Below are 8,270 nucleotides of genomic sequence, written 5' to 3' on the forward strand. Positions count from 1 at the left end.
GTCTCTAGGTTCATACTCAGAACATTCTTTCCTTTTAGCTTGTTATGAATTTTCATTGCCATATACTGAGGAGACTGCACATATAGGTTTAAGCAACGAGTGGGAAGCATAAAATTGTCTTTGTTTCTCGTATTATACGTGTGATTGAAACAGTTTTTCTCGAATAATTGTTTTCTAATTCAGAAAATTCCCCTTGTTAGACAGGAAATCTTCAAAATGACCATTTGGTAGAATCTCAGTAAAGCACAGGCACTTTATCAAATAGCTTTAGTAACCTCTTTCACATATAGGTACCATTATGATAAAAGACAATATGGTATATCCTGCTTGCTGATATAACCTTATACAGCCTGCCATATTTTGAAGACAGAATCATATCATCATCGTAATCATTTGGTGTATTGTAGTCATCAGTGATACTATTGCATGACTTGGCTGGAAATTCATCTTTCATTTGTATATGTATAATTCTGGGCTTTTCCTGGGTGTGAAATATTAAAAGGAAATAGGACCAAAACAGACAGGCTCCGTCAACAATAGTAAGTGGAAAAGATGTCTCAAAGCTTTTGCCCTTCGACGTTTATCATTTCCATAGCCATTTGTAGTTTCTTCATCCAGTAAATACTGACTGAAAAAAGCACAAAAGTATACCACAATGTTTTCCTACTATGTGGAAACAATGTACAAAACATTTTAATTTTACTGTTTTCTCCAAGCATAAAGCTCGTACAATTCCAACAACTGGTGTTTCACAACTAAATTATGAAAATGAACTTGCAACACTTATCACAAAACTGAGAATCAGTTTTTCTTGTTCCATTATTACCCATTGCTTACTTTCTTTGTAAATAATTTTCATCTCCGGACAATGTTGATTAGCTCCCTGTGGAACAGAATTTTTAAAGTACATTTCATACCCAGTTTATCTATTTAAGAGTTGAATTTGGACAAAGGCTTTCTTGACTACAGTATATAATGAATGTGCACTTCAAATTTTATTTTTCTGAGAAATAGAGTTAGACTGTGCATTGATTCACCAAAACATTTGGAACCCCTTTTTCTCCCCCTAAATGGTTGAACTTTGAAAACTCTTTTGTTGGTGGGTGGGACTAGAGCCTGACCAAGGAGCATGTGGCAGGAATGTGCCGACCATGGACTTCTGGCCAGCACCTTCCACCACAGTATGCCCAAGTCAGCTACGGCCGTACATTATGAATGGAAAAAATTATTTAATAAAATTTTATCGGCAATGATCCCTCTTGGGGGGAGGGGGGGGGGGGGCTCTCCTCCCTGCACAATTCCATATCTTCCCTCCCTGCACAATACCATATCTTCCGAGGACTCTTCCTATTCTTGACAACATGGCACCAAAATATGGCAAAAAAGCCAAAGTGGTGGGTGTCTTCGTATCTTCATTCTGCTCCATAGACTGAACTCACCTGGGCCTGAATGCATTACGTATCTGTCTCTCAGAATAACCATTTTGTTGGAACACTGTCTTCAAATGTAGTTCACTTGACAGGCTTTCAGGATCAGATACCACATGTGCTCTATGAAATAACGTACGTAATGCACTACCGCGTTGTGCAGGATGACGGCAGCTTGTGGCCTGCAGATATAGATCTGTATGCATTAGCTTGCGGTAGACGCTGTGTCCCAAGGTTCCATCTGCTTTCCTTCATACCCAAACATCGAGAAAAGGTAAAGTACCACATTTTTCCACTTCCACTGTGAAGTTTATATTCAGATGCTGAAGAAATGTAGGTAGAGTATCAAGTCCATGTGGCCACACCACAAATGTATCATCCACATATCTGCAGAAAACAAGAGGGCTTGAGAGTGGCTGACCATAGTACTTTTTCTTCAAAGTCCTCCATAAAATAATAAATACAGCTATTATGCCAAATAATCATTTTTCAGAAAATAGTGATAACTGTTGAAGGATGGAAGCCTTTTATCAATGAGCATTATCACTAATGTTTCTAGTGAGGATTTTAAATACTCAAATCTGGATAACCAAATAATACGTAGAATCTGTGGTTAAGATTAGATTTTAATTTTCTTTTGAATTTTATAGGAATTCTTAATTTCTTGTCTTGTGTGTGTGTATATAGCTCATAAAAACTTCTATCTCATAAGAATATATTTAAGATCATGATTGTTCTCGCATTGTAATGTGCAATCACATTGCCTTTCAAGTTATCGTTGGAGGTCTGCAAGAGATGACTGAAAGAGTGCCCTTACTCAAATCTCAACAGAGATTAGCAGGAAAAGGAAGAGAACAAAATGATTATGTGAGGTTTTTATGTGAAAATAGGAAAAGAAACATACTGACTGACCCTTTAGTGGAAAACTTTGGTCATGATACCATTGCCTAGAAGAAAAACATGTTTCCCTTTAATACACATCTATCCACAAGAAAGCAAATACAAACAGTCTTGGCTAGGATCAAGTGGGATAATTATTGAGTTTTTCTACATTTTATGAAACAAAAATGAAACTTTACAGGATATTTGAAAAATGTCTCACTGTCTTGACTTGCTGGTAAAATACTTCATTTATACAACCAGATAATATATGAAGTCATTATTGTGAGATGATAAAACAATAAATAATACACTGTTATCACATTGTGATATAAATTACATCATCAATCTATAGAAACTGTGCTAGGGAGTGTACAAATTCATGTTAAAACTGTAATCAATGTTAGTGCTATAAACAAATTCTGAATCTGAAACTATCTGGAAACATATTCAAGGCTACACATGAAACTGCACAGTGTGGCAGAAAAACTGGCTGATTTGGATATAGCAAAATAGGCTCAGGATTATACTGTACCACATTTTCAGCCACAAAAATGAAACCCTTGTGTATTGTCATTTTACGCACTGTTCTTTTTTTGTAGATGATGTCCTGTTGGTGGCCACCAGCGTTACAGTGACACTCAGTCTGCGATGTAAATCATTCATGGCATGTTCAGGCATCTGTACAGGAATTTTTCTGACTTCTGCATGAATGGTATCTTTCAGTTCAGCAGTTGTGTGTAGATGTCTAGCATATACACTATGTTTCAGGAAACCCTGCACCACAACCTTCTCCCAAAGGAAGTAGTCGCAGACCAATAAGTTGGGAGATCTGAGGATTATCCTCACATGAGTAATGGCAGTTTTTTATGTTGATATAACCAATGAGATGAAAATGTGCCTTATTACCCACCCACAGCCAATTTAAGAAGCCTTAATTGTCCCTAATTTTAGTCAACAGCATCATTTGCTGTTTGTAACCACTTTCATTTAACTGTCGCACTACCTGTATATTGTACAGCTGCAACTTTAAATTATTCCGTAAAATTCTACATATCTACATATATACTTCGCTAGCCACCAAGCAGTGTGTGGCGGAGGGCACAATTCGCGCCAAAGTCGTATTTCCCCCCCTCTGTTCCACTCGCGGATTGCTCGAGGGAAAAACGACTGTCTGACTGCCTCAGTACGAGCTCTTATTTCCCTTATCTTTGAATGATGATCATTACGTGATTTGAAAGTTGGTGGTAATAATATATGCTCTACATCCTCGGTGAAGATTGGATTTCAGAATTTAGTGAGCAGCCCCTTCTGTTTAGCGTGTCGTCTATCTGCAAGTGTGTCCCACTTCAAACTTTCTGTGAGATTTGTAACACTCTCACAATGGCTAAATGTACCAGTTACGAATCTTGCCACTCTTCTTTGGACCTTCTCAATCTCTTGAATCAGACCCAACTGGTAAGGGTCCCATACAGACGAACAATACTCGAAGACTGGACGAACTAATGTATTGTAAGCTATTTCCTTTGTTGAAGGACTGCATCGCTTCAGGATTCTACCAATAAGCCACAATCTAGAGTTCGCCTTACTCATTACTTGTGTAATCTGATCATTCCATTTGAGATCATTTCGAATAGTCACACCCAGATACTTGACTGATGTTACCGCTTCCAAAGACTGATAATTTATTTTGTACTCATACATTAATGGGGATTTTCACCTTGTTATATGCAGTAGGTCACACTTACTAATATTGAGAGATAACTGCCAGACATTACACCACACATTTATTTTCTGCAAATCCTCATTGATTTGTTCACAACTTTCGTGTGATACTACTTTCCTGTACAGTACAGTATCATCGGCAAACAGCCTAAGGCCGCTGTCAATACCATCAACCAGATCTCATCAATTCTGTGCACCCTATAACTGGACATTCCCACTATGGCCACAGTTCATCTCACAGAATGCTTAAGATTGCTAGCAACAACATTTTGCACCTCTTCTATTCATTCCTGTGAGTTGCACTTTTGGGCTTTCTTGGCAGTTTCAGCTTAAGTGAACTTCCTGTCGCTTCAAAGTTTTCACCCACAACCTGACTGCATGTGCTGATGGAACAGGATCGTCTGTCTGTGGTTGAAATGGTGATGGTATTCCCATCTAGCAACAGCACCACAGGCATCATTTTTGCAAAAGGCCTTCACACTCGCAGCACTTTGAGACCCACTCCAGTGCTCCATCTCAGCAAATTGTGTACCTAACTCAAGCATATTACAAACCTTCAGTGTTGATAATAATATATGTCCACTTTTGAGACTGATTAAAACAGAAACTTGTACAATGAAAATTTGGTAAAAGAAACAATTGATAACAAACTTAGAGTGGGTAGACATGATATTTAATTAGTAAGTGACAAATGGCACAGAAAGTAACAACAAAGAGAAAATTGTACAAGCAGTTTCTGATTTCTTTAAATATATGCACAAGTCAAGAGATAAATCACATATACAGTAAATACTTAAAATGAAGACATTTCAAAAGTAATGCCATATGTGGTGTATCAAATTATTTACAGTATAAAGAAAGGAATGCCACCACGAGATGATAGTGTTTCAGCAGCAAAAGTAATACAAAAGGAACTTGCAAAACTGTTTACAGTATGACCACAGAAGAAAGAATGGTGCAAAAAGCCTTATGGAAATCTAGATATATGGTATCGATTTGCGATTCCCCATCAACAGCACTCATTGCTTTGTGTGAAAAACAAGCTCATTGTGTTGCACAAGAACAATATTTTCTGAATTCATGTTGACTGTTTGTCAATGTATTGTTTTCTTCCATAATCCTCGAACACAGTGTATGTCCCAAAATATTGCTGCAAATCAACATTAGTGATATGGGCCTGAATTAAGAGGTTACTCTCATTTGCTCTCTTAAGCATCGGTGTGACCTGTGCAACTTTCCAGTCTTTAGATACAGATCTTTTGTTGAGTGAATAGTCATGTATTATAGCTACATATGAGGCTATTATGTCAGCATACTTTAAAAGGAACCTAATTGAAATACTATGTGGACCAAAGGCTTTGCTCTTATTAAATGGTTTAAGCTGCTTTGCTACACCAAGGATATCTATGACTAAGTTACTCATGATGGCAGTTGTTCTTGATTCGAATTCTGGAATATTTACCTTGTTGTCTTTGATGAGGGGAAACTCAGAAAACCATATTTAGTAACTCCGTTTTAGATGCATTGCATACCCTTGGTATTGTACAGTTGAAATATTGATTGTGTCTTGCTGCAGGTGTACTTTATATACAACCAGAATCTCTTTGGATTTTCTACAGATTTTGAGATGGAGTTTCATTGTGGGAACTATTAAAAGCATGTCAGAGTGCAGACTGCAGTAATTTGCAAGCTTCAGTAAAAGGTCAAATATCTTGGAGATTTTGGGTTCTTTTAAATTATGCATGATTGTTTTGTTGCTCCTGCAACAGTTTTCGGACCTCTTTTATGTACCATTGGGTATCAGCTCCATCTCTTACTAATTTGTTTGGCATAAATCCCTGAATTGCAATAATGCTATGAGCTACATGTTTGAAACAAGGCTCAAGTTTTCTTTGAACTGTTCCACAACTGTTTTATCTAAGTCAAGGGATTGGTAAAAGGAAACAATTATTAATTTGTTGTTAATTTATTCTGGCTGTCAAGTACAACCTATACCTATGCTAACTCATAGGAACACCTACTTCAATTTCAATAAAAGATAAATTACTACTAACATAATGAACACGCACCACCAGCTGTATTTAATCTATCCTTTTTGAACACTGTTAGGTTCTTTGTACAGATTTTCGCTAAACGTATTCCCTATGTTAGCCAGCTTTCAGTATCTATAATGATTTCAGCTTTATTGCTTTCTGTTACTGCTTGAAGTTCTGGTTCTTCCCCAACAAAGCTATGATAGTTTATGACTATAGTACCGAAGTTACTAGATCTATCCTTTTCATCTGTTTGCCCTGCACCCTTTGAGACTGAAGCTCTTTCTGTACTTTCCCAAGACAAGAACCTCTTTTTTTTTTCAAAAAAACCACCCAATTAATATCTCACAGGTCACACTATGTGTAGCCACCTCCTATGTGTAACTGACCCCTGAGCTATTAAGTGAAACTCGAAACTACACCATCCTATGGTGTAAGTCGAGGAATCTGCTGCCTACATGGAGAGAGAACTGTCTGAGCCTCCAGTTCAGACCCTGCACTCAGCTCCGTACCAAAGGTCTGCAGTATGTCCTGTTGAAGCTACAGATGGTGTGCTCTGTCTTCATCTAGCAGGCAAGACTTCACCATTTCAGATAGTCACCTGAAACTAGACAGTCTCTCCTGATCCACAGTGCATACATCATTGGTACCTACATGAGTCACCACGTGCAGCTGGCTGCACCCTACGCTCTTCACAGCACCCAGAAGTACTTGTTCCACATCTGGAATGACTCCTCCCTGTATGCACATAGAGTGGACACTGGATTTCTTCCTCTCATTGGCAGTCATATACCTGGGGCTATGTGGCCTATCATTGGAGCTCCCGACTACCAGTAACCCCACCCTCTGTGAATGCCCAGATCTTGCAGGCTGAGAGGCTTCCTCTGAAGCAGAACAAGTGACTACATCTAGTTCACAATCTTTATCAGCCACAGACAGCAACCTGAAATCTGTTTATCAGAAGAACTGGGGAGGGCTTTCGATCAGCCCCCTGGAATGTTTGTTAGTGCCTGCCACATCTCTAAATTACCTTCCACGTGACCAAAGGTGAGGGGACATCCTCAATGCAGGCAGTAACCAGGACAACATGAGTAGTGGACTGACTGGGGGTCACACAGAATATTCTGAACATCCCTTGGATCCCCTCATTCAGCCCACCAATGCCAGTGCCACCTGGAGCTGTGAGTGAAGTGTCACTAACTCAGCTCGCGTCCGAACACTGCAATCATAGTCACTGTCCATACTGAAGATGGAAGAACTGTACACTATAATTTTATTTAAAACCCCAGATTGTGGCTAGTAAATAAACAAACACAAGAGAAATTTAAGAATTTCAACAACAAAACACACAGGTAAAAAAAGTTGCACATAGTTGGAAGCCCATTAAAACAATCCACAAACAAAATACTCAGATATTAAGGAAACTTTCATAATTTGCTATGTTTCAATTAAGTCATGGGAACAAATACTATGTTGACAAAACTGTTTACAAACATTGGTAGCATTATCTTCTTCTTCTTCTTCTCCTCCCCCTCCTTCTCCTTTGTGTGTTTGTCGGGACTAAATTTTACAAACAGACTGCATCTTACTGACAGCATACTTTAATTTATAGAGTTTGTCTGTATTACAGCAGAGGCCATCACTCCCTGGTAAGTATGACTGTCTTTTGCACTTTCTCTGTCATTGGAATACAGTCCTTCAAATGCAGCTCTCATAATGGTAGGCGTGTAAGCTGAATGTGGCAACATTTGAAGAGAATTGTTCAGCTGGTGGTGTATCTGTTCTATAGTAATTGTTTGATTCATATTTCTGACATTGTTTTTCAAACCACTGAGAGAGTTTATGGACAAGTTGTTGTCATGCTGCATAAACAGAAGTATAATTCTACCATTTAACAACGCTGAGCCTGACGTTCCTTCAGACTGGATTTCACAACATATTTGAACAATTTTTACTACCCTGCTTGCCTCTTTTGACCAATCTTTAGCAGGGAATATGCTATTTGTTTTGGGAGACAAGAGTGGAGCATAAAATTGACAGTACATCCACATTAGTTGATGATTAACACTAGAAGGGCCGTAACTATCATTCTGATGGGTACTCTGCTTGAGTAGACTTATTTCTCGTAAATAGTTTATTCTACAGTGCCCATTTTCTATGACTTGCAAATAAATATTTGTGAGGTGCATGGCTGCCTCTGAAGCAT

This window comes from Schistocerca americana, chromosome 2 (genome assembly GCF_021461395.2).
Source record: "Schistocerca americana isolate TAMUIC-IGC-003095 chromosome 2, iqSchAmer2.1, whole genome shotgun sequence".
Taxonomy (NCBI): Eukaryota; Metazoa; Arthropoda; class Insecta; order Orthoptera; family Acrididae; genus Schistocerca; species Schistocerca americana.